At 38.8% G+C, this 23681-nt stretch overlaps 1 protein-coding gene across 3 annotated transcripts in view; it reads right to left on the reverse strand.

The window, feature by feature from the left end:
• The window catches only part of LOC136880296 (zinc finger protein OZF), a 130482-nt gene that overhangs the window by 17867 nt on the left and 88934 nt on the right, over positions 1-23681 (reverse strand). Inside the window, exon 1 of one of the 3 annotated variants that reach the window (XM_068229149.1) lies at positions 10257-10290. The exons of the other annotated variants lie outside the window; for them this stretch is intronic. The gene's annotated coding sequence lies outside the window, so the exon portion shown is untranslated. Of the gene's footprint in view, positions 1-10256; positions 10291-23681 lie in introns of those variants that run through there. 3 annotated transcript variants of the gene reach the window in all.

Genomic DNA, 23681 nt, shown 5'->3' on the forward strand with positions numbered 1-23681 from the left:
CACTCTGGTTTTTGGGATCCTTTCTTATTTTTATTTCCTCAAATATCTAGCCCACCTTTGCTGGCAGGACCTAGTGTTTACAGTGTACTATGTCTTCTGGTATAGGCTAGAGCAATTTTGTTACTTTCATAGATCTGTCTCTGTCTTTTCCTTGGCTTTGACAATATGAAAGTGACTGAGGTATGAGCGATGCTAGTAATGCCAATCCTTACGCAGCCAGTCCCTGTTATGAATGGTGTGAAAATGTTGCTCATAGGGTCGGTTGGTGTATGCATTTCAGTGGGCTTGGCAGACTGATATGTAATGGCAACTCTGGCTCGGCGAGGAAAGCAACGGGAAACTACCTCACTCCTCATTTCCCTAGTACGCCTCTTCAGTGATGCCTAGACCATCTATGACAGCTGATGGCAGAGCTGTTGAGGATCCCACCAGCGGCATCGCTGACAGACCGAACATACATACATACATTACATACATACAAATATCTAGCATAAGTAAGTGGTGTTTGGGAGCAAGGCTATCATATGGAATTACTTTGGCATTAGTCAACAATTTCAAATCTCGTCACATCATTCAGTAATCTATTTCAGTTACGTGTCTGCCACTTGTATAGGTGGTTAGATGCGTTGGGCTTTTCTTGAAGTAAGTTTTGGTCACACAAGACTGCAGAGCTCTGCAAAGTCCGAATTCCCCCTTTCCAGCATCTGTGCATCCTGTCTGTGGGGCATAGCAGGTGATGACGAAGGGAATTATGTAGTCTGATTCAAGTTTGACAGACAATAGCCTATCTGTCACTGTTTCAGTGTGCCAATGACGATTGAGGCAAACTGCAGTTGAAATAACTTCTTTAGCCTGCTCCGTCCTCAGGCAGGTAACTGTCGTTCAGGTGAAAATGGCACGTATCACTTTTTTTTTGCTAGTTGGTTTACGTCGCACCGACACAGATAGGGCTTATGGCGACGATGGGACAGGGAAGGACTGGAAGTGGGAAGGAAGCGGCCGTGGCCTTAATTAAGGTACAGCCCCAGCATTTGCCTGGTGTGAAAATGGGAAACCACGGAAAACCATTTTCAGGGCTGCCGACAGTGGGGTTCGAACCTACTATCTCCCGAATACTGGATACTGGCCGCAATTAAGCGACTGCAGCTATCGAGCTCGGTACGTATCACTTTGGGGGACGCTCTAGCATTATCCAAATTCTGGATGAGATGTTGTAACAACAGATGTGGTCATGAAGTAAGTCAACCAATGAGTCGCTTCATCTGTCATCGAGAACAGTTTTGACCTACTGCCAGGTTTCAATGATGCTGCCTCTAACCTGGAGGACAGATACTCAACATTGGGTTCCAGTCACATTCCCTCCACTGGGGGACTAGCACCCACCTAGAGGAGCTCCTCTGTCTGAAGCCATTGGCCCCTTTAGAGCGCGGTTATTTCCCACCACCCAACACTTCGTGTTGAGTCACTGGCTGTATGGTTTACTCCATCCTGTATCAAGTAACCCTGGCCAGATTGGAATGGATAGATTATAACACAGAAATAAAGCAAAGGAGGTGACGGTTACAAAGAAATAGGATTGGTTGTGGAAGTAAGTACTGTAGAGATAGAAGGAACATAATAGAAAATTTCAGAGTGACCGTCCTTCCATTCAATACAGTAATGTGGAAAAGATGTAGGTGCAGACCAAATGACCAGTTGTGGTTGGTGAGAAATTTCCTCATCCGTGTGAAGATGCTTCTCACACATTCTATGCAAACATGAATTTTTTGGCTGTAGTCCCAATAATCACCGAGATAACATCCTATGTACTGGTATTGATGAACCATAGTGAGGAACTCATAGCTGAGACTGTGCTATGTGTGGACATCTTGATGTTTACTGATGACAATGAACCCTCTGCTGCTGCAAGCTACGTTCACTTTGTCTAATAGACCTGAAGGTCCTCTGTATTGTCTGCTAATAAAACTGTGTCGTCCGCGTAATGGATTGTTCAGAATGCTCTCCATTGATACTGATGGCTAAGGTAGATGGTTCTTCAAGAGTATCTGCGAGGATAGTCTCTGAGTAAATGTTGAAGAGTAGATAATACATAGCCTTGTCCAACAATGAAGACAATGTTGAACTTCAGGGCAAAATATTTAACTTGTAACAGATCCGTTTATGCTAGAGATCCAGATATTGTTCCATTGATGTAGCATACATTTCTTGATTTGTCTTTTAATGTAACACACTGGAGATTTACGAGTATTTTTTTTTTTTTTTTTTGCTAGGGGCTTTACGTCGCACCGACACAGATAGGTCTTATGGTGACGATGGGATAGGAAAGGCCTAGGAGTTGGGAGGAAGCGGCCGTGGCCTTAATTAAGGTACAGCCCCAGCATTTGCCTGGTGTGAAAATGGGAAACCACGGAAAACCATCTTCAGGGCTGCCGATAGTGGGATTCGAACCTACTATCTCCCGGATGCAAGCTCACAGCCGCGCGCCTCTACGCGCACGGCCAACTCGCCCGGTGATTTACGAGTATTATATATAATTGTGGTATTTGATGTAGCAGCTGATTTCCCTAATGAATCTGCTCTTTCATATCTATCAGACCCAATGGGACCCCAAATCTAAGACATACATATGTGAGGACATTCTTTAGCATATGTTCTTACACTGACAGCTATCAGGTTGATATTGTATTTGTAGTTTACGGAGCCCAATTTTGCTAGCGAGTCACTATATATCATTAGATTTTTGTTACTCGCATTACATCACTGTACTGCACATTTTATGGCCCAAAGTTTTGCCTGAAAAACTGAGCAGCTAGATGAGAGCTTATACTGTGCTCATTTCATTTCCGTGTCTGGTCAGCATTTCCAAAAAAAACTACAGCTGCGATGTCCTTGTTGTTTTCTCTAAAAACATCTTGTGATGTGCATGGGTTGTTCAGGAGGGGGCAGATGAGTAGGTGGCTTGGGTCTTGTTCAGCACCACATTCACACAAGGTATCAGTGTTTGCTGGAAGGATCTCCCCATTTCTTCAAGTTGGTCTTCTATCGAGGGATGCCCACTCTTAACACATGGGTGACGGGCCCCAAGAAATCTCGTAGTACGCTCGCCAGCCCCGAGAAATCTCGGTTTTATTCACAACATTGTTTTCGGTCTTCCCGTGACATCTCTTGACCATATACTGAACTATTTTGAACTTGCACATTGAGTAGAATAAATCGTAGATGTATATCTGCCACTTTTCTTTTATTCACGGCCTCTTATTCTTTCATTTAGTTTAGAAACGTCGACTTTCTTTCCGCCGGTTCAGTCAATGACAAGATGGAGCGCCCGCGGAATACGGTGTTAACTGACGACGATATTTTAGAAGAATTATATACCGATGATCGTTCAAATGGATATAGTGATAATGAATGAGTGGAAACTGAATGTTTGAGTGATAGTGGAAGTGATATTCAAGCCTCTACTAGCCGTAATTTGCCTAGTGTGCTTATTTATTCAAGTGACTCTGACGACGACAACGATGTAAACATTAATGATGTGTTAGGAATTGACGCTGAACATGGTTTTGTAAAGGCAGATCCACCAACTTTAACTGGTTTAATATTTATGTACATTGTACATTTTTATAATCAAGTGCACCCTAGTATGCTTTGTACAATAATGTCCGGTCCACAGGGTATGTGACAAGCTCAAGCATCCGGTCAGCAATGTGTTAACCAGTTGAGGGACCTCCATACAGGGTAAGGTAGCGTTAAAAATTAAATAATTGAAAAAGAGGTTCAACCTATTCAATACATAAGAGAAAGAAATGTAGTGATTACATTCTTATTTAATAGTAATTAAAAATGGGACCGGTTTCGACCCTAGTCCAGGTCATCGTCAGCCGTTCAAAACATAAAACACATGGAAAAACAATGCACATGAAAAAGAAAAAGATTAAGTGAACTCTGGATCGGTATAAGATGAAATATAAATTGATGATGGGGGTAGAAATTGTGAGTCACTTAAAAGAAAAACAGTACGTAATATTATGAATGGTAGTACGGCACACGTAATGATAGGTAAAGTCTCACAATGTTTATGAATAGTGGAGAACGGTCAAATGGGTAAGTTTTTACACACTGTCAGGTACAAAGTCACAACACTATCGAACAACATATGAAGATCCATAAATATGTTGGTTTTTTATTTAATTTTATTATGTCTTTAGATAAAGTGGTTTTTGGACGGTGTTTGAATTTGTTGATGATGCGGTTTATGAAGGAGTTGTTAAAGCCATTGAATTTAGCAATGTTGCGGATGGTGTTTAATTCGTTATTTAAATCTTTTTTGGACATAGGGGTGTTGAAGGCACGAAAAATTAAGCTGTTATAAGTAGCACGTTTATGAGCTTGAGGGTGCGAAGAATCTTGTCGTATTGTGGTTGCTGTTTGACATAATAAAACCAACTGCTTTTTCCACCTTCACTTTCACTCAGGATGCTTATAAAATAACTAATATTTTTTAAAAACATACTGGTAATATGAAAATTTCTTTTAGAACTAACAATAGAAATCTTGATATCTTACACAACTCTAAATCTCTAAATAAGTCTAAAGCTTTTTCTAACTCTGGTGTATACAGATTCAAATGCAACAACTGCAATTCCTCCTACGTCGGACAAACTGGCCGCAACTTCAATATCAGGTACTCTGAACATGTCAACGCCATTAAATACAACAGATTCTTTGCCATAGGACAGCACATACAAGACTCCAAGCATAGTTTCACCAGTATTGACAATGACATGAAATTACTTAAAATCATTAACAAAGGCCCCCTCTTAAACATTACTGAAAATTGCTTTATCCACCATGGCCAGTACTTCAACCCTAATTTCAATTTAAACGACATTTCTGAAAAACCCAACATCCTTTTCGACTTCCTAATTCTTCTTCTCAAAAATTCCAAATTCCAAAACCCCAATTCTATTTTCCATGCCTTACAAAGTTCCCATCCACATTTTCTACCTCCAATAACACACCCTCCTAACCCACCCTAAACTACCCCTCCTTCATTTCTCTATCTTATCCTTCCTCAACACCATTTAACTTCAATTTCTTTTATTCTTCTCTTATTTCACTACCACTCTTCCTCTTTTAATTTATTCTACCTTTTCTACATATTAAAAAAAATTTAAAAATAAAAAAAACCACCTACCTTCATTTCGGTTCTCCTCACTCAAATTTTAACTCTTGTCTTGCGCCAACTTCGACTACTTCAATCATGACCTAAATTTTTTCAATTTAAAAAATAGCACACTGTGCATATATGTTTTCATTTGTTTTCCGATATTGTGCTTTTTATTATATTTTTTTCTCTTTACAATTGTTTTTTCAAGTCAACTGTTTTCCAAGAACTCAGCAGGAGCACAATTACTCATTTAATTATACTGAATTGCGTTGTATATTTATATATATACGTACTTAACTTCCCGCAACCGAGGCAAATACTGGATATTCAGGATATTCTCCATTCTACTTTGGCATTCAAGACCACAGCGCAAGACCTTGAAAGTGCCGCGCTGATCACCGGGAGCTGGCAGTTTGCTTCTATAAATCTATTAGTCTGCGACTTCAACATATTTATGGATCTTCATATGTTGTTTGATAGTGTTGTGACTTTGTACCTGACAGTGTGTAAAAACTTACCCATTTGACCGTTCTTCACTATTCATAAACATTGTGAGACTTTACCTATCATTGCATGTGCCGTACTCATCATCATCATCATCATCATCATTTCCCTTTATCCAGCTGTAGCTGGGTAGGGGCAAATATGGTTCCTCTCCACTTTCTTCGGTCTTTCCACCACTCCTCTTCCAACACTGTGTCCCAGTCCAGGTTTCTTTCTATAATGCTGCGTTGGATGGTATCCTTCCATCTCAACTGTGGTCGTCCACGGCCTCTCCTTCCTTGAATTTGCATTTCCATCACCTTTTTTGGCATTCTTTTGTCGCTCATTCGCTTTATGTGCCCAAACCATCTTAGTCGTACTACCATTCATAATATTACGTACTGTTTTTCTTTTAAGTGACTCACAATTTCTACCCCCATCATCAATTTATATTTCATCTTATACCGATCCAGAGTTCACTTAATCTTTTTCTTTTTCATGTGCATCGTTTTTCATGTTTTTTATGTTTTGAACGGCTGACGATGACCTGGACTAGGGTCGAAACCGGTCCCATTTTTAATTACTATTAAATAAGAATGTAATCACTACATTTCTTTCTCTTATGTATTGAATAGGTTGAACCTCTTTTTCAATTATTTAATTTTTAACGTTAATACTTTCAATGCGGAACAATGAAATTTTTATCTTTAAAGGGTAAGGTAGGTCGGTGCCTGCAGCTAGTTCTTCCTTTGGTGACATGTCTGTGGGCAGTGAGCTCCTCCATCTGTCAAGACGAATTGTCTCTGATGTTCCCTCCATCGGCAGAGTCCTAGCAAGGAAGCTCTTGCGGGATCTGAGGTGAGACCTTGCAGCTTCGTGACCATGGAGTGGATGTAGATGGTCATTCTCCTGCTTTGTTCTCTTAGCATCTGCAGCAGTGGTTCTCTGGATGTTGGGTGGGGCTATTCCAACAATCGGGTACAGTTTCTGCACTGGAGTTGGTTTTAGGCTGTGCTGAGAAAATGCCAACAACGTCCTGACAGACTACGTAGGCACATTTGACTGTCATTTCCTTCAGTATTAGGGATGAGTCAGCTATCTGTACAGATGATATAGCCATGAAGATGTGAACAATTATGGTAAAGAAGTCTCTTGGAATAATCAGTATTGGCCAAACTGCAAAAAATGACACTCTCTGCAACAGTGTTGAAAACTGGTAGAGGTGATACTCAGTTTTTCTTACACAGAGACAGTTCGGAGCAGCGTTGGTAGATGTTACATGATAGGCACATGAGGCTCGAAGAGCATAACTTCTCTGAATTTGTAGCATTTAACCTGAACCTATTTCTTTTCTAAAATACTGCAGAAAAGAGAAAAACAGTACAAAATGAATGAATGACATCTGTATAATAAATTATTATTCCAATCTCTGAGTTAAGTCCCAAGCAACCGACAGACCTTGTAAGAGTTTGCTTGATTTCAGTTTCAATTTGTTCAGGTGTACTCTAATGGTCAAGTGTTAGTCTTACAACACCCAAATCTTCCAAAGGTATATTATGACTTTTCATCATAATTTTTCTTTTTTCCATTCTTCCTTTCATAGCGAGCATAGCCATCGTTTTTAAGGGACTGAACTGAAGTTTATTGTCAATAGCCCACTGAAATAGAATATCTAAGGCTGAATTTGCTGGACTGCTGAAATTTTGTATGTTATTGGCTTCAGTTAGCTCTTTTGCTGCGGTGGTCGCACTTATGCTCTGTGGAAGTTTCTGCTGTACGTCACTTAAAGTAGCTGATATAGATGTTGATTCCCATAGGGAACCTGAAATATTTGTCCCGAATGAGAAGAATTCGATGCGGCTCTCAAGAGATTAAAACGCAGAAAGGCTTCACAACCAGGTGAAATCTCTGCAGAGATCTTACAGGCTCTACTAGACAAAGCCCAAGACAATCTATATGAGTTAATAAATGAAATGTACATAACAGAGGGCATCCCAAAAGACACAGAAAGGCTTCAGGACTACATGAAATCCCTGAAGAGATCTTATTAGGCTCTATGAGACAAAGCCAAAGACAACCTATGCGAGTTAATAAATAAAATGTAGGCCTACATAACAGGGGGAATCCCAAGAGATTTTAAGCAAACTATCCTTATTCATACCCCAAAAAAAGCATAGAGCACAGATGCGTGAAGATTACAGAATGTTGATCTCCCATTCCTCTAAAATCATAACTCGAACTATCTACCACCAGACAGAGAGGTAGATGATATTTCAGATGAATAGTTTGGATTTATTAGTCTCAGAGTCATAATCGAAAAATCTCTAGAAATGGGCAGACCAAGGGTAACTGCGTTCATTTATATAAAGAAAGCCTTCGATAACATAAACTGGAACGTAATGATTGACATCCTAAAAAAACTGAAAATAGATCACAGGGACAGAAGAATATTCTACCACCTTTACAAGAACCAGATAGGCAAAGACTGGAAAGACTGGAAAGGGCGTAAGACAAGGATGCGGGTTTTCACCATTATTACTTAATATCTATATAGAAGAAGCCATAAAGGAATTTTTAGCTACCAATGATCATGGCAAACAGTACAGTACCATACAATTTGCACTGATAACTGCAAATGCAAAAGATCTGGAAATGGCACTAAATCACATGAATGTACTGCTAAAAAAGAGGTGTGCCTTGTGCTGTTAATGGAGAAAAACTAGATCAAGTAAAGGAATTCAAATATCTAGGAAGTCAGATAACATCTGACAGAAAATGTACAAGAGAAGTAAACGCCTGGATTACACAGGCGAAGGGAGCTTGCTCAGAAAAGAAGTCTCTACTAACATCTAAGACCATATGCATGGTCATCATTATTATTTAACATCTATATAGAAGCCATAAACAAATGGTTAAAATAATATGCACGGAGGTATGAAAACATTCTGTGAAAAGTTTTGTATGGAGTGTTGTAAGCTATGGGTCAGAAACATGGACCTTGCAAAAAGCAGAAGTGCTGAAACTCAATGCCTTTGCAGTATTCTCCCCAGAAATTTTCGTCAGCTGGGTGGCAGGAATCAGTAGCCGGGCGGGGAATATTACATAAAAAGAAGAATATGCTACAATTTCAACTTATTCCCCTCAGGGTATTAACAATGATATCAGTCAGGTAAACATCAACTGCAAAATTTAACTATTTTAGTGTTATTACAAACCAGACATAAGAAAGTATTTTGAACTTCTAGTATTTTACTACTCATTCATAATCATGTAGCACAGGGGCTTACCAGTTGATTGTTGTGGAGTGTCATACAGGTTTGTGATGTCGTGCAGAATTGAGTGCTAACATGCAATTCCACGTTAATCCGGACACCTTCGCACACTTACTACGTGACAGTCAAGCTAAACATTTGACTTCCTATGTAACTGAGGCAATTATGCTGATAATAATGATGAATCATTTAAATAAAAAGTTTTACAGTATGTACATTTTAATTTGGAGCAACGAGTGATTCAAATATGTATGGATATTATGTAACTAGCACTTGTCTAGGTTATGTTAGCTGGGCGGCCTGTGAAAATGGCAGTGCGGTGCGCCCATCAAAAAGGTCCTGGGGAGAACACTGCCTTTGAGATGTGCTGTTGGTGTTGACTCCTAAGAATACCCTGCACTGACAGTCACAAACGAGAACGTTCTCAAAAGAGCAACTGAAACACACACCTAGGTTGAAAACTTGAACAATAGGAGAAATAGCTTAGTTTGCCACTTGCTTCGTCATTCTGACTGGCGCACCACTCTGTTTGAAGGGAAAATGGAAGGTAGAAGGACGAAAGGAAGGCCTAGACTGCAATTTATAGACAACATTAAAGGGAAGCACACCTATTGCCGCTTGAAGCTGCTGACCAAAGAACGGAAATGCTTGGAAGACATGCATGTTACCCACCAACCTTACGGTTGAGGAGAATAAGAAGATGAAATAGAAGTGGGCAACTCGGATATATTCTGAGTCATGTCTCTCCTTGGCCTCAGGTGGCTAGGACTATACATTTAACCGGTGGTCTCTAACTCATTAGAGGAGAGATCCCCACTAGGACTATGTGTAAGTAGGGTAGCATCCTGCAACACAGAAATTATCAAGCTCAGGACATTTTAAGCATGCCTCAGACCTATGGAAGCAACGGAGTTCCACTCCCATTTGACAGGAGAGGGACTCCTTGGAAACAAGTTGGCGAACAAAATGGAATCACATGGGCAGCTATAAATATCAATAGGGCTTATGGAAGAAAGGAAGGGGAACTGACTAAGTCAACAAAGAGGATGCATCTGAATGTGTTAAGAGTTAATGATATTCAGGTAAGTGGATATAACGAGGAAGAGATAACACATTCTGAGATGTTTCTGACGGATGTTAAAAAGGGAAGGGCAGAGTGTGGGGTAGGACTGTTCAGCAGCAATACTGTTGCGCACAACATAGTTCTGTTATGGCCAGTTTCCACTGATTAACATTTAACAACATGTTAACTCTTAAATACTGTTTCATTTAACATTGTGTCCACACTTATAAATATGTTAAATTTGACTTCGCCGGACTGAGTGGCTTACATGATTGAGGCGCTGGCCTTCTGTCCCCAATTGGTTCAGTCCGGTGGTATTTAAAGGTGCTCATATAGGCCTACATCAGCCTCCTGTTGGTAGATTTACTGGCATGTAAAAGAATTCCGACGGGACAAAATTCCGGCATCTCGGTGTCTCTGAAAACCGTAATAGTGGTTAGTGAGACGTAATGAAAATAACATTACTATTAAACTTGACTTCCTTTGTTTATATACAGGTAGTTCAGCATATCAGTTTCTGGAAATACATTCAGGTGGTGTCTTATATTTTAAAACAAGGACAATGGATTCAGGCGAAGAGGATTTGGCCTTTGTTATTGTTACTGTTGCTTCTTACAAGATCTTGAGAAGGAAGGAAAGGAAAATGTTGGTACAACAATATCTCAATAAAAGGCACAATGTGGATGACATTCTGAATGAGCTAAAAGTAGAAGACAGGTTTGGATTTAAAAACTTTCTGAGTCCGAGGACAAGTTCGGCTTGCCAGATGCAGGTCTTTTGAATGGACGAACTGTAGGCAACCTGCGTGTCATGATGAGGATAAAATGATGATGAAGAAGACACATACACCCAGCCCCCGTGCCAGTGAAATTAACCAATTATGGTTAAAATTCCCGACCTTGCCGGAAATTGAACCCAGGACCCCTGTGACCAAAGGCTAGCATACTAACCATTTAGCCGTGGAGCCGAACTTCTGAGAATGTCTGAGCCTGATTTTAATTCTTCCTACCATAAGAAAGGAGGACACACAGTTACGAGCAGCTATTCCACCTCACCTGCGTCTTGGGATAACTCTGCGTTTCCACACAGTATAAAATTCGTCCACTCCCGTCCCTGACTTCCGACTTTTCTGAACTTTTTGCAATTCTTGACTCTAATGGGAGTGGAGAGAGGCTAGTTTTTATTTTTAATGCACTCGCGGGAGCAATTATAGATAACTTTGAATTCCTGAAAACTGTTGGCTTTCCTCGCTTTATCTTGGTATTCCTTCAATGAGACATCCCACACAGAAGACCTTTCTATTATATCATTAATTAAGTCTAGAGTCATCTCCTTGCTCCACTCCATTTCTGACTATAAATTTTAGTACAGTACAGAGAGAACCACACATGTGCACGTACTGTATTTGTAGCTTGCAACTATAATCGTATTTTTTTCACGAGAAACACGTCATTTAAGCTATCTGTTGGCATGGAAACAGTACAGAAAGCTTGCCAACATCTCATGAACAATGGATTGACAAGTTTTCCACTTGGAGTGGAAAACACGCCAACATGTTAAAAGTGTTAACCTCAACATTCTGAGTTAATGCAAAGTCAATTGGAAGATGCAATGACAACATACATGTCAATTCCAACATGTTCAATTTAACATGTTGGTGTTAAATGTTAATCAGTGGAGACCGGTCTTTAGGCATGTAAATGAGAGAATATTGTGAACAATAGAAGAAATAGGTTACTTTGCCACTTGCTTCGTCATTCTGACTGGTGCACCACCGTGTTTGAAGAGAAAATGGAAGGTAGAAGGACCAAAGGAAGATTCAGACTACAATTTGTAGACAACATGAAAGGCAAGCAAGGATGAGAACTGCAGATGAGGAAGAAGTTGGTAAGTTTTAAGTAGCACCGAGTGACATCATAGTCAGGGCCAACATCAAGGATAGGATAGTGCTAATAGGTAATATTATTGCAAGAGTTGGAAATACAATTGAAGGATTAGCAGTTATGAATACATTCTTCAAGCATACGGCTATTCACCCCTGCACATGGGACGGTAGGGGCACCAGATTCAAAATAGACTATATCAGTAGTGAGTCAGCTCTTGAAGTGGACAGATGTGTTTTTCCAGCGCTCTGAAGTGAAGTTGTTTACCATAGGCTGCGCATTGGAAATTTACTGGGCGAGGATAGGAATGTGGTACAGGCAGGTGAGGCCCCCCTTCCTGCAACAGTGCGGTCTTCCCGGAACTAGTAACTTGTGGTTCCTGGCAGCTGTTATAGTGACCTTATTGGTGTGGAGTTGAACCCAGAATCTGCAGTGGAGTGTGATGTTCAGGCCGCCATAGAAGCGACAGCAATTAAGTGTTCAATGTGTAGGAAGAAAATGAAGAATGGAATCAAATGTGTGATGTGTTTAAAGTGGTTCCACTTCGACCGTGCTAAGGTGGAAAAAGAAGATTGTCCAGAAAATTTTTGGTTTTGTAGAATTTGTGACAGTGGAAAATATGAGGGAAGCCATCAAGGCTAGAGACTTAAAAATATAGAATCTAGAGCGGAAGCTTGCAGAATTCGAAGAAACAGTGAAAGCACATATAGAAAATATCACAAAAAGGAACAAGGAAGCAGAACCTGATTATATTCCTACAGTTGACTCTAGAGAGGAAAATGATTCAATTGTAAAAAAATTCATGTGACGTAATCATCATGGATGATTTGATGATATGCTGGAGTGGTGAGGAGGAGGATTGGTATAGAAGTACAATGCTATCCGGGAATAAAAACTGAACAGCTGTCTCAGCAGGTTGAAAGAATGGAAGATACCAACGATGTGCAAGTATTAGTGCTTAATGTAGGGACCAATGACCTTCGAAGAAAGGTGTCAGTAGAATATTCAATGGGAGAGCCGGATGAACTGACGAGTGCAGCTAAGAAAAAGTTTAAGAGTTCAAAGATCAGTTAAATTACTTAAATTACTAAAATGGAACCCAGATCTGGAATACTAAAATAGGAAAATTAGGAGCCTTAAAAAGAAAGGCAATTTAAGCCGCCTTGTATATATGTTTACATTTTATACAATTTTTCAATTTCATTAGTATCATGGGGTGGCCTAGGGAGCAGTGATAAGGGAACAGGGAACTGGAAATCAAGTAGTGATGACATAAAATTGTTAGTGTTGAACTGTAGAAGTATTGTAAAGAAAGGAATAGAATTAAGTAATTTACCAGATATTGTAATAGGAGTTGAATCATGGCTGAGAAATGATATAATGGATGCAGAAATTTTCTCACAACACTGGAGTGTGTATCGTAGAGATAGAATAGGTATGGTGAGAGGGGGAGTATTCATTCTGGTGAAAGAAGAATTTGTAAGCTACGAAAAAGTTAAAGATGAGACACATGATATTCTAGGTGTAGGGCTCACTTCTAAAAATAATAGGCAACTTGATATATTTGGAGTGTACAGACTGGGAAACGGTAGCACAGACGCGGGTTCGAAATTATTTGATGGGATGGTCAGCTATGTGGGAAATGACATGGAAAGAAATGTGATTGTAGTGGGAGATCTGAACTTGCCAGATATCAATTGGGAAGGAAATGCGAACGACAGGAAGCATGACCAACAAATGGCAAATAAGTTAATATGGGAAGGACAGCTGATTCAGAAAGTGATGGAACCAACCAGAGGGAAAAATATCCTGGATGTCGTGCTGATAAAACCAGATGAGCTCTATAGGGAAACTGAAGTAACAGATGGTATTAGTGATCATGAAGCTGTTTTTGTCGTAGTTAAAAATAAATGCGATAGAAAGGAAGGTCTTAAAAGTAGGACTGTTAGGCAGTACCATATGGCTGATAAAGCAGGCATAAGGCAGTTTCTAAAAAGTAGCTATGATCGGTGGAAAACGGTAAATAAAAATGTAAACAGACTCTGGGATGGGTTTAAAGAAATTGTTGAGGAATGCGAAAACAGGTTTGGACCTTTAATTCATTTATTTATTTATTGATGTCTTTATTTGTGGCGAAGTTAGGGCTCTTGGCCCTCTCTTACACTTAACCACATTATGCGGCTTAATACTGAATCCAAACTTAATATTCTAACTTAACACAGTGTATATAATATAATATTAATATAACTTAATATAGTCTAATACTAAAAGATTACATCCTAAGTCTAAAATTAGAAAAATGATAAATATATTCAATATTAACTACTCTAGGTGGAATTCATAAAAAATAACAGTAATTTATGTAAACTTTTGGGAACTATTTACTCCAGACATTCACTCACACATTCACACATAACTACATGATATAGCCTACGTATTCAAGAGGAAATCTTTAGACTGTCTTTTGAAGGTAATTAATGAGGAACAATTTCTAATTTCAGGGGGTAAAGCATTCCATATTCTAGCGCCCGACACAAGGAAAGAATTACTGAAGGCAGATGTATGATGTGGAGGTATTGCAATTGTTGACCCAGATCGCGTGTCACGGTCATGAAAGGAGGATCTTCTTCTTCTTCATAGTACCGTATCAGGTCCCCCTGACGTTGGCGATCACTGTGGCGAATGCAGAACGATCTCTAGCTAGGTGGAAAAGTCTTTCAACACTGTGAATTCCAGTCCATTCTTTGATGTTTCCAAGCCATGATGTTTGCCCCCTCCCGACACCTCTTCGACCCTGTATTTTGCCTTGTACAATCCGCTGTAAGATGAGGTAACGGTCATTTCTAAGGATGTGGCCAAGGTAAGAGATCTTCCGGAGTTTTATTGTTTGAACGAGTTCCCGACTTGCTCTTGCCCTTCTGAGTACTTCTTGGTTCGTTAGTCGTGCAACCCACAAAATCCTGAGCATCCTACGGTGGATCCACATTTCAAAGGCTTCCAAGCGTTTCACTGACATGTTCTTGAGAGTCCATGTTTCCACACCATATAGCAAGGCTGACCATATATAGCACTTGACCATCCTCTGTCTAAGTTTTAAATTTAAGTAGTCATTGCAAAAGAAAGATTTCATTTTTGTAAATATTTTTCGTGCTATTGCTATCCTCTGTTTCACTTCTTTCTCGGGATCAAGTTGTTCAGTGACAATGGCACCCAGATATTTAAAAGTGGTTACTCTCTCAATCTGTCGGTTGTTTAGTTGTAAGATTGCCTCAGCATTGGCACGTCTGCTGAAGATCATGAACTTGGTCTTGTTTACATTTATTTTTAGTCCCATGTCCTCACTTACTGCACTGATATTATTGAGCAGGAGCTGGAGACCTTCAAAATTGTCACACAGGATGACTGTGTCATCCGCATATCTTATGTTGTTAATTATGCCGCCATTTACTTTTATTCCATATTGTTGATTTTCTAAAGCTGTTTTGAAAATTTTATCCGAGTAAAGGTTGAATAACAATGGAGACAAAACACAACCTTGTCTAACTCCTCTTTGGATGGCTATCTCGTTTGTAGTTTGATTTCCGATTCGGACAACGGCCTTTTGTCTCCAGTAAAGGTTTTCAATAATGCGGATATCTTTGCTGTCAACTCCTATATCCTTTAGGAGTTCTACAAGTTTTGGATGTTGTACTCTGTCAAATGCCTTTTCAAAATCAATGAAACAAGCAAACACTTCTTGCTGTTGATCTAGACTGTTCTGAATTAGGATATTTAGCGCAAACAATGCTTCCCTTGTACCAAACAAATTTCTGAACCCAAACTGTGTTTCGTCGAGGTCTTGTTCACACTTAGTCTTGATTCTGTTATGTATTACACAAAGGAATACTTTAAGTGTGTGTGGCTCATGAGGCTTATTAGCCTATAATCATTACACTTGCATGCCTTTTGCTTCTTTGGCAACGTGATGAATGTAGATAACAGCCAGTCAGATGGGATGTCTCCAGTATTATATATAGTATTGAACAACTTTATCAAGAATTGGATATTGTCTTCGTCAATCATTTTAAGAAGTTCTACAGGGATGTTATCTGGACCTGGTGATTTCTTGCTTTTTGAAACTTTCACAGCATATAGCACTTCTGATTTAAGAATGTCAGGGCCTTCACAATTAGCTCGTTGGTTAGATTCCTCACCTCTCTGATCACAGAAAAGTTCTATCAGATAATTTTCCCAAGTATTTAAAACTTCTTCTTCATTAATAATAGGCCTGTTTGTAACATCAACCAGTACAGAAAGGTTGCGTTTTCTGTACATGCCAGCTATTTCCTTTAATTTTCGATGTATATTGAACAGATCATGTTTAGACTGAAAGATTTCCATTTCCACACATTGTTCTTTCATCCAGTTCTTTTTCGCAGCACATATTTCTTTCCTGATGTGGCGTTGTAATTTTTTGTATTCCTCTGCATCATTTTTTACTAATCTTCGTTGTTCCATTAGTTCAAGAATATCATCTGTCATCCATTTCTTTTTCTTCATTGGATGTATCTTTTGATCTTTGTTTTGAAGAAGTATCTCTACCCGACTTTTAAACTGATTCCATAAATCATTTGCTGTTTCACAGTTATTGGTATTGATTTCTTTTAAATGCCTATTCAAATCCTGAGCAATTTTCTGCCGAGCTTCACAATTTTGCAGATTAGGTGTATTTAGTACCTTTCTTCTAGGCTTATTCTTCATGATTTTCGGACGAACTCTTACGTTAGCTATCAATGGACTATGATCCGAGGAAATATCTGCACCTGGATATGCTGCGACTCTTTTGATGGAATTTCTGAAACGCTTATTTATCAGAATGTAATCAATTTGGTTCCTTGCTGAGTCAGGATTCTGAGGATCATCTTTAGGAGCTTTCCATGTGTATAAACGATGTTTTGGAAGTTTGAACCATGTATTGGTGAGAACCATTTGATGTTCTACACAAAATTCGTACAGCTTTTACCAAGCCCAAATTCGCCTACCAAGTCGGAACGACGCCCTTGACCAATTTTTGCGTTGAAATCACCCATTATGACAGTTATTTCATCCTTCTTCAAGTCTTTAAGAACAGTTCCAAGTTGTTCATAGAATGTTTCTACTTCGTCATCGTACTTTTTGTCCGCTGTTGGTGCATATATCTGCAAGATGTTTACGTTAAAAGGTGAGCATGACAGCTGTAATAACATGATTCGATCAGAGACTGGTACAAAGTTGCTGACATACTTCGTAAGTTCAGAATTTATAAAGATTCCGACTCCATTTCTATGATCTTTATCATTATCTTCGCTACCAGAGTAATAGAATGTACCATCATCACGATGACATTTACCTGCACCCGGCCAGCGAACTTCACTAATTCCCATTAATGGTGTTCTTAATCTAACCATTTCCTTAATAAGATTGTCAAGCTTGCCAGCTGCATAGAGACTTCTGACGTTCCAAGTCCCCATTCTTATTGCGGAATTCACTAATTTGAGCCGGGAGGATAGAAAACGGAAATTACTGGAGAGATATTCAGGTATATTTTCAGTCAAGAGTCGATAGATAAGGGTTGATACATGATGATTCCTCTGCTGCTCTACTTTTAACCAAGAAAGTCGTGCATAAAAAGGGGATACATGCGAGGCAAAATTCAATGAAAAGATAAATCTAATGCAGGAGTTTAAAGCTCTCTGCAATTTCCTATTTTGTTCACTGGTAGCATCCAGCAACACAACATCACAATAGTTAAAAATTGGAAGTATCAATGTTTGAACCAGTTTTATTTTTAAGTTGAGAGGTAATACGGTCTGGTGAATCTTAAGGGGATGAAGTGATGAGTGAACTTTCCTGCATACGTTAGTGACATGCTCATCCCAGTTTAAAGTTTCATTTATAGTGACTCCAAGGCTTTTTACTGATTTACAGAGTGGGATAGCAACGCCATTTAGTTGAATGACTGGAATTTGTAGACTGTGTAGATGGGCAAGCAGTTTTCTCTGCCCTAGTATGATAGCTTGTGTTTTCGTTGGGTTGATGGAGAGAGAATTCTCAGCTGCATAACAGCTGATCTGCTCTAAGTTTCGGTTCATATTTTCAATAGCTGCATTTATGTCATTCACTTTTGTGTGGCAGTAAATTTGAAGGTCGTCGGCATAGAGATGGTAGTTGCAGTTTTTCAACTTGATAACAATGACTTTTACAATAAGATACAAAAGTTGAAAACTAGAAAAGTGGCTGGAATTGATAAGACTTCTGGGGATATACTAAAGACAATGGGTTGGGATATAGTACCATATCTGAAGTACTTATTTGATTATTGTTTGGTCGGAGGAGCTATACCAGATGAATGGAGAGTTGCTATAGTAGCCCCTGTGTATAAAGGAAAGGGTGATACACATAAAGCTGAAAATTACAGGCCAGTGAGTTTGACATGCATTGTGTGTAAGCTTTGGGAAGGAATTCTTTCTGATTATATTAGACATGTTTGTGAAATTAATAACTGGTTCGATAGAAGGCAGTTCGGTTTTAGGAAAGGTTATTCCACTGAAGCTCAACTTGTAGGAATCCAGCAAGACATAGCAGATATCTTGGATTCAGGAGGTCAAATGGACTGTATTGCGATTGATCTGTCTAAATCATTTGATAGGGTGGATCATGAGAGACTACTGGCAAAAATGAGTGCAACTGGACTAGACAAAAGAGTGACTGAATGGGTTGCTATATTTCTAGAAAATAGATCTCAGAGAATTAGAGTAGGTGAAGCTTTATCTGACCCTGTAATAATTAAGAGGGGAATTCCTCGAGGCAGTATTATCAGACCTTTATGTTTTCATATATATATATATAAATGATATGAGTAAAGGAGTGGAATCGGAGGTAAAGCTTTTTACGGATGATGTTATTCTCTATAGAGTGATAAATAAGTTATAAGATTGTGAGCAACTGCAGCGTGACCTTGAAAATGTTGTGAGATGGACAGCAGGCAATGGTATGTTGATAAACTGGGTTAAAAGTCAGATTGTGAGTTTCACAAATAGGAAAAGTCCTCTCAGTTTTAATTACTGCGTTGATGGGGTGAAAGTTCCTTTTGGGGATCATTGTAAGTATCTAGGTTTTAATATAAGGAAAGATCTTCATTGGGGTAATCACATAAATGGGATTGTAAATAAAGGGTACAGATCTCTGCACATGGTTATGAGGGTGTTTAGGAATTGTAGTAAGGATGTAAAGGAGAGGGCATATAAGTCTCTGGTAAGACCCCAACTAGAGTATGGTTCCAGTGTATGGGACCCTCACCAGGATTACCTGATTCAAGAAGTGGAAAAAATCCAAAGAAAAGCAGCTCAATTTGTTCTGGGTGATTTCCGACAAAAGAGTAGCGTTACAAAAATGTTGCAAAGTTTGGGTTGGGAAGAAATGAGAGAAAGAAGACGAGCTGCTCAACTAAGTGGTATGTTCCGAGCTGTCAGCGGAGAGATGGCGTGGAATGACATTAGTAGACGAATAAGTTTGAGTGGCGTTTATAAAAGTAGGAAAGATCACAATATGAAGATAAAGTTGGAATTCAAGAGGACAAACTGGGGCAAATATTCATTTATAGGAAGGGGAGTTAGGGATTGGAATAACTTACCAAGGGAGACGTTCAATAAATTTCCAATTTCTTTGAAATCATTTAGGAAAAGGCTAGGAAAACAACAGATAGGGATTCTGCCACCTGGGCGGCTGCCCTAAATGCAGATGAGTATTGACTGATTGATTTTAAATCATGTGTTTATTTTGTTGTGTGACCTGCAGTGAGGTTACCAAGTCGACAGGGCCTGATAATATTGCTTGGGAGGTTCTGAAACTGGGAGGTAGAGCTATTCTATGCTATTTGGAAATACTATTTATGGTGTCTCTCAACAAAACACAAATTCCAGATGACTGGAAGAAAGCAACTGTAGTCCCGATTTTTAAAGGCAGCAACAGGCTGCTAATGGACAACTACTGGCACTTTTTGTCCATTGTATGCAAACAAATGGAACAACTCATTTCAGTATAATAATTAAGGGTACAATGGGAGAAAAGTTCGTGGATTAATGGCCATCAGCTTGGTTTTAGAAAAGGTTTCTCCTGCGAGAGCCAGATGTTGTCGCTCTTTCAAGATATTAGCAAGCCATTAGACAAAGTTGTGCAAGTTGATGCTATTGTAATTGATTTTGCTAAAGCATTTGATGTAGTACCACATGACATTCTGATCCTAAAATTGGTGGAAATCAACACTGTTAAAAGGGTGGTTCTGTGAATCCAGGAATTTTTGAGAGAATTCATGCAGAGGGTAAAGGTGGGAAGTAAATATTCCAACAAAGTTTCTATAACGTCGGGAGTAGTACAGGGTAGTGTTATAGGGCCACTTCTCTTTATGACATTTATCAATGATCTTACAAGTAATAAATTTCATCTCGATCCATGGTGGAGTTGTTATAATTATATAACAAATTCCAATTTGTACGTTTGGGAAGTTCCACGTTTTCACCACTGTAAATCTTACGATTTTCTTAGATTACAGTAACATTAATTTAATTTTTTTTGTTGGTACATGTTTCGTTTTCCATGGAAAACATCTTCAGCCGTGATCCTGAATGACAGTTAAAATGTACACAAAACACAAGTAATATAGGTAAAACACAATATTGAAAAAATAACTTATCCTTGCCTATAAATGGTTTAAAAGTCGAATGCTGTAATAGTGATAAATGTGTAGCGATGATTTAATAATTCAGTATTTCCACTGACTACATTTCTGCTTGTGGGTAGGCAGTGATAGACTAAACCATTTGCAGTGTGATCCTGGACTCTCTCTTGCATTCTGACGTTCGCCGTGGAGGTGAAAACACTTCGATAACAGACTGGAACTATACGTGTTTAGGCATAGACAGCAGATAGTGGAAAGCTGTGTTCACTTAGTCAACCCGTTTACCAGGCATGTTACATGTCAAACCAACAGACGCCAGATCTCGACTTTCACTTGAATTAAAGTACGTATTTTTCTGAACTACTGAAGAGAATCTACAATGAGGATATTTTTGTAATTGTTTTGTGTAACTTTCAGCATCTACCAACATGGGCTTATCGCCGTCAGAAGAGGACTTCTACCTGTCCAATATCATGAAGAGGCAACTTATTATCACGTATAACTTCCCTGTCATCATGTGCTGTTAAAACATCGAGACCGAAGGCAACGCGCAGAGATGGGAGGGCATCCACCTTGAATGTATCAGCTGAGGGAAGAACTTTTTCGTCTGACATGCAACCAATAACCTAATATAAGTTGACATCTCATTATGCTAAATATTTGTCCTGTAGATTTGTAATTAATCTTTCTTTCTTTCTTTCTTTGGTGTGGTCTTGTAGATATTTATTTCTTCCCCATTTCATGAGTAGTATTCGTTGAAATATGGATTTTCTGGTATGGTTTTGTGTTGAAAGGTGACCTTTGAGTACCAAATCTATTTGACTGTGAGTGACAGTTTGTAACCGAGTGTTAAGCATCGAGACAGTGGGGAATCATCTAGTTTTTAATCCGTATGATAGTTTAGTTATCGATAAATTATTAAGGAATAATTAGTCATCTGTGGACCCATAGCATTTCTATGAATTTTCTATGGAATATATATTTTTTGATCTGCAAATAATATTTCGGTAAATTTTGGAGGGGTTCTTTGCCTCGTGGTGATTGATATTAATGTCATCTCGATACTTGATCAGATGTCAGAGAGGTTGTACTTTTCTGTAAACTATAATTTCATGATGGTGATTATTAAGCATCAAATTAGATTCATATTATTTAATTCTTCTTCTTGTCCGTTTCACCCACTTTGGGGTACGATAGATCTATCAATGGTTAGTGAGTCGTGTTTTCCTGTCCTCCCAGTATTTTTTCATCCTTTCAGACCTTGCCTTCCTCTCTTCTTCAGAAATTCTGTATAATCATTTGGGTTTCACCCTGTCCTGAAACCTCTTTATTTTATCTCTGGTTATTTTCTTTGCGGATCCATCTACAAGCATCTCTTTTGTAATTTCAACTCTCGTATGTCCTTCTCAGTTTCCTTAAACCAGTTTGGCTTGGTTTTCTTATTGCGAAAATAGTTGAAGATTCTTTTAGTTATCCTTTTCAGGTTCATTCTTAGGATGTGGCCTTATAAGTCAATCCTCCTTCTCCTTATTGTGCCAGAAATCCTTTCTGTTTTATTATACAGGGTTTCATTGTTGATGTGTGAAAGTTCGTTGTTATGGAATTTGGGGCCTAGAATTTTTCGTAGTGTTCTCCTTTCATTTATCTCCAACTTTTCCATTGGACCATATGTAGTTATAGACAGTGTTTCTGCAGCATAAAGGGCTTCAGGCTTGACTACTGTATTATAACGTCCGATCTTGGAATTCCAGGAGAGGGAATTTTTGTTATAGGTGTCTTTCGTAAGCTGGAAGGCTGTTTCTAATTTGGTTTGTCGAGATTCCATTGCTTCCTTCTCAAGACCATTCCAACTGATCTATTCATCACGGTATTTGAAATCCATGATGATCTCTATTTTTTGTTCCCACACTTACAAATATTTTGGAGGATTCTTAATGTTGGTTATTATTTTGGTCATTCAAAAGGCGATTTTGAGATCTATCTTCTCTGCTTGCTTCAGCAGTTCGAAGGAGTGCTCCTTGGCTTCCTCCCATGTCTCAGCTAGTAAGGCCATGTCGTCTGCGAAAGCTAAACAGTTGATCTTGATACCCTTGTTTACTGATCCCAATCGAATTCCACCACTGGTTGTCTTATTCCATTCTCTGACTACCTTCTCCAAGGCACAATTGAACAGTATAGGGGACAGTCCGTCACCCTGTCGGACACCAGTTTTAATCTCAAAAGGAGCCGACAATTCTCACATGAATTTGACTTTGGAAAATGTATTAGTGAGAGTTTCCCTAATGAGGTTTGTTGTTTTGCTGTCTAGACCTAATTCTTTAAGTACAGAAAGGAGACCTTCCCGGTCTAGTGAGTCATACACCTTTTGGAAGTATTTTATTTAATTCAATAAAATAGGGTATGTTCTTGTGATGATCTGACTTTGAATCTGTGACTACTTATTTGAGAGATATTATACTGATTGTCGTTAAATGTGTAGAGTCATTACTAAATTAATTAGTGGAAAGTGATTATGTGAGTTATGTGTAGGAGCTAGTGCATATTTGACACGTTTCTGATGCATGTGGAGATTTATTATGATTAGGTAATGAGAGAGTCCTTGAATTATTGTGTGGTGGAGGACAACTGTGTCTTCAAATATTTAGTTTGCGTGATATATTACAAAGTCTTCGAAGATTGTTAAACCCTTGTGTGTGATTTTTGAATTATTGCATGTGGTAAATCACCTGCTGAAATTTTGTAGATAACTGATTATATGATATAGATGTTGATTCCCATTGGGGAATCTGAAATATACTGATTATACCCGAGTACTTTTCAATTTATTTACCGAGGACTGTCTGGATTATTCTGCAGATCTTCAAATTAACTTGGATGAAGTACACTTCTCTTAAAGCAACTTCTAATCTCATCAGTTTTGCTAACACTTATGACTACATGATCTTAAACATGATATGCTAAGCATGAGGTAATTTATTGTGATAAGTGTGAGATTAACGAGTGTTACCATATTCTGTAAATACTTGTATATTTCTTTTGTAGATATTTTCTAATAGTTAGTCTGTAGAATAGTAGCTGTGGCAATTTCATAGATATTTAGAGTTATACATAGTAC

Source organism: Anabrus simplex, chromosome 1, assembly GCF_040414725.1.
Source record: "Anabrus simplex isolate iqAnaSimp1 chromosome 1, ASM4041472v1, whole genome shotgun sequence".
NCBI lineage: Eukaryota > Metazoa > Arthropoda > Insecta > Orthoptera > Tettigoniidae > Anabrus > Anabrus simplex.